This window comes from Cryptomeria japonica, chromosome 1 (assembly GCF_030272615.1).
Source record: "Cryptomeria japonica chromosome 1, Sugi_1.0, whole genome shotgun sequence".
Lineage (NCBI taxonomy): Eukaryota > Viridiplantae > Streptophyta > Pinopsida > Cupressales > Cupressaceae > Cryptomeria > Cryptomeria japonica.
In genome coordinates this window covers 316,361,001-316,371,329 of record NC_081405.1, presented here as the reverse complement: position 1 = coordinate 316,371,329, position 10,329 = coordinate 316,361,001, and the positions used below count along the sequence as shown (strand labels likewise).

At 36.7% G+C, this 10,329-nt stretch overlaps 1 pseudogene; it reads left to right on the top strand.

Annotated features, from left to right (window-relative positions):
- Positions 1-6,617: 6,617 nt before the first annotated feature.
- LOC131070604 (endochitinase 4-like) lies at positions 6,618-7,594 on the top strand (annotated as a pseudogene).
- The last annotated feature ends 2,735 nt before the right edge of the window (positions 7,595-10,329 follow it).

Sequence of the window (10,329 nt, the reverse complement as noted above, 5' to 3'; positions counted from 1 at the left end):
AGAAGGTATGGAGATGGATTCTATTTGTTTTCATGCAATATGTTACTCTTGATGGTAGATACTCTCATGTCTACAGTTATCAATTTGTGCTTCTGAATCATTTTTTCCATAAAGATCTAGTGTCTATTCCCTTCTATTTGTTTAGCTCCCTTAACACTAGCATTAAGGATTTTAGGGCTAACCTAGATAGTAACCCTCCCATGTATGAAGGGTTAATGTTGCTTTTATACAACCATGTCAAGGCTTCCTCTATGCAACATTCTATCACCGATCTTTCAGATTCAGATGATGAGTCTGAGAACTTCGATGACAGTGAAGACGACGGGTCTGATACTAAGTGGGAAGATGATGTTGATAGGATTACCCCTACTAAGGCTTCTAGCAAGGAGAAGGACAAAGATTTGGCTTCTAGATCTGAAAATAAGAAAGCTAGAAAAGGGGTTAAAGGAAAAAGAAATAAGATAGAGGAGGAGGATAGTTGGCTTGAATATGATGAAGAGGATGATGAGGAGATGGAGACTAATAGTGATTATGTTATCCCTCCGCCAAAGAAGAAAAACAAGCAGAGCCCTATCATTATCGAAATTAGCCTAGATAAAGGGAATGATTCTCTTAATGTTCAACCCAATCCTCAGGACCCAAATAAATCAACAGATGATGTGGAAGAAGATGGGAAGATGGTGAAGGAAGGTGATACTCTGCCTCCAAATACTACAAATTTTAATGTGGAGACCCTAGATAATTATGCCCTTGACATCAACATTGATTGCAAAAAATCCCCTTTAACCATTTTGAATACCGTGAAGAGTGGGATTGTGGAGTTCTGCAAGCTTATTGATTGGATCTATTTGGAGATCAATAGTTTGAAGAATAAGTTGGAGATTTCATCCAGGAAAGTGACTACACTAGAAGATGTTGGCACTGGTAAGCTCAACACCCTTCCTAACTACCTGAATGAATTGACTAAAGCCATCAGTGATGAAGAGGATATCATTGGAGCGTATGGCTCTCAATTTAAGATGTGGAAGATAGGTTCAAATATCTAGAGAAGCGGGTTCTCATTCATGAGAATGCCCTAAAGAAAATTGGAGAACAAAGAAAAAAATCTAAAAGCCTCTATTAATAGGTTTAGTATAATGACCAACAAACTGGAACAGGTCCAATAGGAAAAGAACACTATTCATACTACCAAGGATAGGTGCTAAGTCTTGAAGGGGGGAGTATTGATCATGGCAAAATAACTCATGCTAGTACTAGGAAGATGACCTAGCAAGCCAAGGAGCTGGAGGATTTGAAGAGTGTTGCTGCCTCTATAGTCATGTTGGAGCAAGAAGCGGTGGAGCTTATCATAAACCTTTCTTAGGGTTTGTTGCTCGTGGTTTTCCATTAGTTTTCTTTGTGTTGTCCCTCTACCTCTTTTGGCTTCTTGCTAGCTTTTTTGTCTTTGCCATTTGTTTCTTTCTTGTGTTTTAATCTTTCTAGCTGGTCTTTAATGCCTATCTTCTGATATCTTTTTGTTAAAGGGTTTCAGGGCCCCTTCAAAACCTACTTTTCAATTAATCGAAAACAATAGGATCTTTTGATGATTATCAAGAGGCATTATACGAGTTCATAAAACAACTTTATATAGTTAAGTAGTCACAAATTATTGAAGCCCAATTAATGTCATAATAGTGTAAAATATTTACTATTAAAATATGATTTGTTTCATTAATTCTTAATATTTTCACATGGTTCATTAACACGGGCTCAATATGAAGAAATGCTTATAAACATAATCATATAAAACTATATTATTTGTTTCTCCTTACTAAATAGAAATTCAACTATAAATCTTTATACATTTCAATTAATTAACACTTATGATCAAATTTGCATTTAATCTATGAGAGTAAAACAATTGCTACAGTGCATAGTACTAATTTATTATTACGTATAATATTATTCAACCAATTTAAAAAATCTTTAGTAATAATAGTAGAGACCTTTGATTATATTAATAATAATATAGTTGAATTTCAATTAATAAATATTTGTTATCAAATTTGCATTTAATCCACCTTAGCAAAATAATTGTTATGAAGCATAGTACTAATTTATTACTACTTATAATATTATTCAACCAATAAACTTTATTAACACTAATAAACACCTTTGATTATAAATATTTAAATTTTTAGATTAATTGATATTCACGACTAAATATATATTCAACCCACCTTAGTAAAACAATTCGTGATGAATAATATTAAGTGATTAATAATAATAATAATATTTAACCAATATTTTTCTTTTCTTAATATTAATAAAAATTTCTCATTATAAATATTTTTAAATTTCAATTAAATTAATAATTTTATTAAATGTGCATTCAATCAATTAATTATTATATTAGTGGCGTAAGAAATTGGAATTGTCAATATTGCCATTCTTGGATTAGTAATACTATTTTATTAGTATATGATATGTTTACTAGTGTACATTTATAATTGGATTGAGTAGCATTTATATTCTCAATTAAATATAATTTATTCTTATGAAGTTTTCTAGATTCGATTGTGTGTATTTTTTTTCCATCAACGTTTCGAATCGCAAACACATATATTATAATTTATTGTAATATAGGCTAGTTAGCATACAAACACTTGTATTCTTGTAAGCATGGATGGTATAACATTGCTATCTCTACTCTTAAAAAATGTCTTATAGTGCAAAAAATGGTATCTCAAATAAATATGGGACAATCTATTTCAAACTATGCACTCCTATAAATATTCTCTCACAATGATAATCAAGTTTTGAATTTGAGACCTTTAAGGAAAATGGATCACAAATTAAAGGTAATGTGGCATGTTTCCTTGTATAATTCAAGCCAATATTGTAAACCCAAACATTATCCAATGCACCATCTCCCTAAATTCCAAAGTTAAATTGATAAAAATTTAGCTATCATGTGGAAATCACCAATATTAAGGACCTACACAAACATCCAAAGAACAATGTGAGAAATTATATATCCAAATATTGACATAAAGTTATGTTTCTCTATCCACATTACAACAAAAGTCATTTTGCCTTTAATTTTTGTATAACTACAATTTTTTTTATGAATAGGCATTCTCTATTAATTAAAAATATTAAAGTACATATTCACAAAAAAAGGCCGGCAGATACAAGATACCTCACTAGAATTACACGGATAGAAGTCAGAGCCAAAAAACAAAGCTATTCATCAAAAAAATTCCTCAAGTAGACAAAGAAGAGGTTGTCAAGGGAGGAGGATCTGGATCATCTTTCTTTCCCCATACATCACTGGGGTCAGGAGTCGGGTCCATCATGGACCACCCATCTTTAGGATCTTTGTCAACTTCTCCTTCCTCTCGCTTGGGAGGCGAAATCCCCATAGCCAAGCAGGGAAACTTAGAGGTGGTGGCAGAAGGCCACCTAGAGCCATCATCACTAGGAAGAGCCAAAGGCACATGAGTAGAAAAAGGCCACCCTGAGGCAGAGCCATGACGTGGAGGAGAAGTTGAGCGGTGCCTCCATGCATTGTCTCTCCTGTCAGAGGAGCAGAGAGCAGCCTGGCAGAGTGTGGTTGGCATAGACAGAATCCGATGACACTCTAGCAGCCGCACAAGGGGTGTTGCCCCAGTGCTGGAGGTGCTCCTATAAGTGGCCCACCTCCAGAGCCACTTTTTTAGCTTGTACCTAAATCTGCATTAAGAAATTATTACAAATACAAGCTTTAGCATAAAGCAAGACATTAATATCCAAAAAGTTGTGAGTAAAAAGAACTGCATTTCTATCCTTCCAAAGAGTGAATAGGATCTCCATTCTAAAAGCATGTCATATCTAGGAAAATTTGAAGGGGATTTTGGGCGAATCGCCCAGAAGAGCCATATGCCAAGAAAAGGGCACAAGCTGAATAGGCCAAAAGAAATCATGAATCCAGCTGCAGTACTGATGAGCTCTTCTACAGAACAAAAAAATGTGCATAAAAGTTTTTGGGTGACCACAAAAAGGGCACCAGGGATCAAGAACCCCCAAATGCTTAAGTCTGGAACCCAAAGGCTATCCTTCAAAAAGCACACACCAAGCAAAGTGTGCAATCTTGGGTTCAGTGGTGGTAGACCTGAAAGTAAGAAACTTGAATCGCCAGGAAGTCTGAGAAGACTACAAGTGCCACCGTTGGTTGAGAATATGGACCATAGACAAATGGGGAACCAACCAGAGATAAGCCATTTTGGGTTTGTAGCTAGTGAAATGAGTCCAAGGATACCACTTCCATTCTTTACACCAAGATCTGATAGACCGACTGCCAAGATTATGTAACAAATATGAGGGTAAGGCCGAGACTAGAAGGTCATAAGTCTGTTTTCTAATGCCACATTTGTGAAAATATAGCACTTACACCCTAGATTTTGGCCGGTGGTAACCCTTGCACCTGAAAAAGAGCTGACCATCAAAGGTTCTATTGATTTGTGGAGATCCTATCACGAAAGCCATCACCCACCCTTCGAAGCTAGGGTTTGATAGATTCCCAAGCATGCCAGATGCTTTTAACAGCAAAAGTACCCTAGATATGAACAGGGTCTTTCATAATGAGCAAGGTTTGAAAACCAATCCCCTTCCAAGCCGGCCTATTGGTAGGAAATCCTGAAGAAATGCAATACTGAAGAAGGATTTTTCAGGCCTCATCGCGAGATAAGGCTCTGATTATCCATTTAGCACATAAGGCAAGCCCTTGTTTCTAGGAATAAATAAGGTTGAGCCCTCTAGGCTCCTTTGGAAGACAACAGTATTCCCAAGCGACCCTATGGAAACCTTGATGGTCAGACCTAGAGGCCCAAAGAAAAGCTCACATAAGTCTTTCCAACTTTATGTAAGAGGCCTTAGAAGGAGTTTAACATGAGGAGTAATAGACATGGATGGCAACCAAAACGTTAGAACAAATTTGGAATTTACCAGCCAGAGAGAGAGGCTTGGTAATCCAATAGGCCGCTTTTCTCTCAGTCCTGGCTAAAACAAAATTCTAAAGATCCAGAAGCGAAGCTTGAAAGGCAAAGTGAATGCCCAAAAAGTGAAAAATTTAACCATGATGAAGCCATTTCCAGTCATATTGAAGGATCCAAGGTGGGGTGAGTAGAAAAGACTACCTATAACATTTCATCTTGTGCCATTGAATGGCCGAACTTGAAGCCAACAAAAAGGTGTCCAGACATTGAAGAGAGGCTTGTAAATTGTCTTCTTCCTCAATGAGAGTGAGAATGGAATCAACAAATCATCCGCAAAATGACCATTGACAAGTTGAGAAGGTGACTTAGGTAGGGAGATACCACAGACACGCCCAACAGAGATAACATTAGCAAGTAAGCAACCAAACCCTTCCGTCGCAAGAACATATAAAGTAGGAGCCATAGGACATCCCTGGCGAATGGATCTGAAAAGGCCAAAAGCCTCAGACTGTCGGCCATTAATGGTGATACAGGCCGAGGCATCTTTGAACAACATTTGGACAGGCTAAATGAATCTAGGACCGAAGCTAAGGGTTTTGAGGATAGCCAAGATAAATGACCACTCAATGCGATCATATGCCTTAGCGAAGTCAATCTTAAGAAAGATTGCCCACTGTTTAGAGAATCTGGCCCAGTCCATCCCTTCCCAAACAACAAAAATATTATCTAGAATAAACCTGGACTTGATAAATCCAGTCTGCTCCGGACGAACAATAAGAGTCAGGAGATGATGAATCTTGAGAGCCAAGGCTTTGGCAATGATCTTGTCTGAGACATTGAGCAAGGTAATAGGCCTCCAATTCCAAATGTCCTCTGGGTCCCCAACCTTAGGGATAAATTTGATATTACCCCGGTTAAGTATCTCTCCCAGGGATTGGGAATGAAATGCTTCAAGGTAGACCTTATGGAGGTCAAGACCAGCACAAGACCAAAGGGCTTTGTAGAATTCGCAGGGTAAGCCATCACACCCAAGGACTTTATCATCTACCATAGAAAAAATGGTTTCCTTGAGAACATCAATAGTCAGTAAGAGATCATAGAAGGTCTGTTGAGACTCGGAAAGCCATTTGGGAACAACAGCTAAGCAATCTTGCAAATCTTGCGCTCTGATTGAAGAGTATCCAAAATACTTTTTCTAAAAAATAATTTTATATTTATATGAAAAACTAATCCAATATTAAATTGAATATATGTGGTTTCTTATTTCAGATAAATATAATGAAAAAATGAATATTAAGAATATAATTTAAAAAACCAAATAAATCATATAATTTAAAAAACCAAAACAATCATAAAATATAACCATCTTTTTTATGTTAAGATCTATCTTAAATCTCCATATATATGAATCTTCCCAAAATTTCCCCTTTCATGTGATAGAATCTTCCCAAAAGTTAAAACATATTGAGGAACAAAATATCTAAGTAGGGCCATGATGAATTAAATATAACTATTCAAAATAACCTTCGACAAAAAATTTAGACGAGAGTTGATGTGCACAGACCATCTTTAGCGAATGCACACAAAATGCAGAGTTTTCAGACCTATAAATACCACACATGCTGCGCATAATTCGCAAATCAAACCAAAAAGATTTCAGCCATGGCGACATATTCAAAGATTTTAATGTTAATGATAATCCTTGGAGAGATGCAATTTAGCTCAGCACAAAATTGTGGGTGCCCCAAAGAAATATGCTGCAGCAGATATGGCTACTGTGGAACCACTGATGATTATTGTGGAGACGGTTGTCAGGAGGGCCCATGTAATGCTAAGTCTACCCCTACTCCCTGTGGATCCTTTCAATCAATTGAAACAATTATCACCCAGGACTTCTTTAACCAGATTATGTCTGGAAATCCTTCTTCATGTGAGGGAAACAACTTCTACACATATGATGGCTTTATTAGCGCAACCAAAGCTAGCGATTTCGCCGGTTTTGGCACCACCGGAAATCTTCATGTTGTCAAGACAGAGCTCGCTGCTTTTTTCGCTAACGTCGCCCATGAGACTGGACGTACGATAAAATATTTCCCCCTTTACTAGATTAATTGAATTGACTGTATGATATTTTGGAAATTATGAGATTATTATGTTCTATTTGCAGATCCGTGCTATGTGGAACAAATTGAAAAAGAAACCTATTGTGAGCCTTCCGAACAATATCCTTGTCCGAGTGGAAATCAGTACTACGGACGAGGGCCTCTTCAGCTGAGCTGGTAATTTTATTTCTAATCTAGAAAATTTATCATTAGTTTTTTCTCACAAATACTTAACGTACCTCAATCTTCTTGCAGGAACTACAACTACGGAGCTTCTGGATGCTGAGTAATCCAGATTTGGTTGCCCAAAAGACAGACGTTGCGTTCAAGACTTCACTCTGGTTTTGGATGATAAACAGCAAATGTCACAACGCCATGACTTCCAGCGACGGAAAAGGATTTGGCGGCACGATCAGAGCTATCAATGGAGGAGAATGCGATGGAGGACGACCATCTGCGGTGCAGATACGGGTTAGTCTGTACAAGGACTTCTGTAAACGATTGCGTGTCGCCCCCGGTCCCAACCTCGCTCGTTAGAATTTAGACATTTTTGCATAAATAGACAATGAAATGCTGTGACCATAACTAAGGGCATCAAGAAACCCATTCATATGTATACACAACATTCCTGGGTTGACAGTTAGTATTACAAAAGTTAACAAGCCAATGACAATGGAGAATGGAAAATTAGAACTAACTTTTGGAATTATATTGTTTTTTAATTTTCCTTTCTTCATTTAATGTAAAAAGTCAAGGTTTGAAGACTATTTAAAGTTTGATGTAGTTAGAAAAATGGAAAGGTATTCTAGGATTGTATTAGTTGAATTTGCATATCTATGTCAATTTTAATTTACATATATACTAGAATGTGTATTCAAAGGAGGTGTAATGGTCATGACAATTCTAATTTATGTAGAATGTTAAGAAAGCACACGAACATGAGCTCCATTCTTATGTTGAAAATAACTTCTTTGAACATAATGAATTGTACTACTCACAAAAGAAAAATCATCTACCTTCTCATTCATTCCTCGTAGTATATAAAGTCTTAATGTTTCTCCTCACAGTCCCACGACACCTAACATGGTTTAGATGATTTCACAAACACTTGCAATGGGTCCTCTAAACTCCCACATTTGGTATAAAAATGGAAAGCCTTGTGTACATGTAAATGAACCGACAATATTCATATTAGTGACAAGGTTTTTTGTGGGGTGTGAAACAATTCTTTTTTATCCATGGGCTCACCTTCTACAACCACATGGTTTCCCAATTTGTAGATATGATGTTGAAACAATATTTTAACACCTACAAGGATCACATGAGGTATGATCTTGACCACTTCATTGATCAAAGGAAGAGTTGCACATAAATCATAAGAGATTTACAAGCATGTCTTGTTTGAATTGGAAGAAATCACAAAGAAGGTCATTTGGAATACATGGAATTTGTTGAGTAAGGTCTATATGGTTTAGGATCCAAAGTTGTAGGGGAAAGAAAATGTGGCAACCACAACCATCTAGGATACCTTGAAGACATTCAAGATCCTCTTGCTAGGATTGATAACATATATGAAAGTTCCTACCACTTCATGGAGCTTAAAAATGAGGAATAGTAAAAGCTCATGGGGACCTAAAAGGGTGAGATAAATCCAACCACAATTGAAATTTGATAGTTGTATTGTTGTATTCATGCACAATTACTCTATATATAGAACAATTGTATGACATGAAAGTAGATATTTTGGGAAGGCTAGGAAAATATTTAATGAGTTAAAGTTGTATATATGTTTTTGATCAGGGGAAAACAAGTTTTGAAGGGCCTTTGAAAGCCTTTACATCATTAGATCAAAAGATAGCCATTAGAGAACATCGAAAAAGCAAGAGACAATAGACATATAAAAGACAGTTGACCAGAAAACAAAAAGCCAACAACAGAAAGACACAACACACAGGACCTAAAGACAAAACATCAGATCAAGTAGAAAAAAACCAAGACTAGGTAAAGTTCTTTAGCAACTTGGCAACTTCAAGCTCCAGTTGTTCCACGTTCTTAGCAGTTTGCTTGATTTCCTCAATCTCTCTACTTTGTTTTTGTTTCTTTTTGGTGCTTGCGTGAGTTCTTCTTCCATGACCCGTCTCCTTATCTTCAGAGGTATCTTCATTCACCTCAGTGGTGTCCCCGAAGGCCTTTTCCCCTTGGTCACTTTCAAGCTTGTTGGTAAGATCCTTAATGTTGTCAGAGGTGGCCTTTAAAATCTTATGACTCTACTCCCCAATCTTTTTGAGAGTCTTCTCAACCCCTTCTAGCCTCTTTTCAGTAGCCCCAGCTATGTTTTCCAAGATTTGGAAGCTATTGCATTGGGCATTTATGATTTCCTCTACATTGCAGATAGCCTTGGTAAGCTAACTTAAACAATCAGGGAGGGAACTCAATTTACCAGTACCAATAGCTTCTAAAGTCTCAATTTTTCTGGCCTCCTAGATCTATTTTTCTTTTATGCTTGTTATTTCCTTCTAAACCCAAAGGAAAACCTTGTTGAAGCATCCATGTCATTTTTGAAACAAAGGTCAATATCTAGATGGGAGCCATCATCGGCCTTGTCTCACACATGATCCAACTTCACCTTCAGACCCACCTCCTTTGACTTTGCATTCTTAGCTTCCTTCATGGAGGTGTCCTCCCCAGCCAAGCCCTTATTGTGGTCCTATAGTGTCGTTAATTGTACAACCTTGTTAGAGTGGTACAATTTCACACTTAGGTTAGCACTCGCCTTAGTGTGTCTTGCATCTTGCATTTCTAATTCCCCTTTAAGTATTTAATTATTTAATTTAATTAAATCTAATGTCATGTTTCATCACTTTACATGTTATAAAGTTGGGCCCTTTACCCTAAGTGTGCCCCTTTTCATCTTATTCCTCGAATGAATCATTTATTCGTAAACCCTAATTATGTCTTTTTTCAATCGTTTAGACTCGATTTTGCATACCAAAACATCTCGAAATCAGTTGTAACTTTGGCATGCACTCTAATATCATCATATCTATTGGCCTTGAAAATTTGGTGAAAATTTGGTTGGACCACGGTGTGAATGCACATGCTTCTTAGATTTTTCCCCAAAATTTTGGGAGCATAATCTTATGATATAATAATTCTTAACCTCAAAATATCAGTGGGAAATTAAAATCCTAGGTCAACCTAAACATGAAATTAAGATCTAGGGTTTCACACTTAAGAGCTCTCTTTCTTCATTTGAAGGGGTCTTCTTCTAA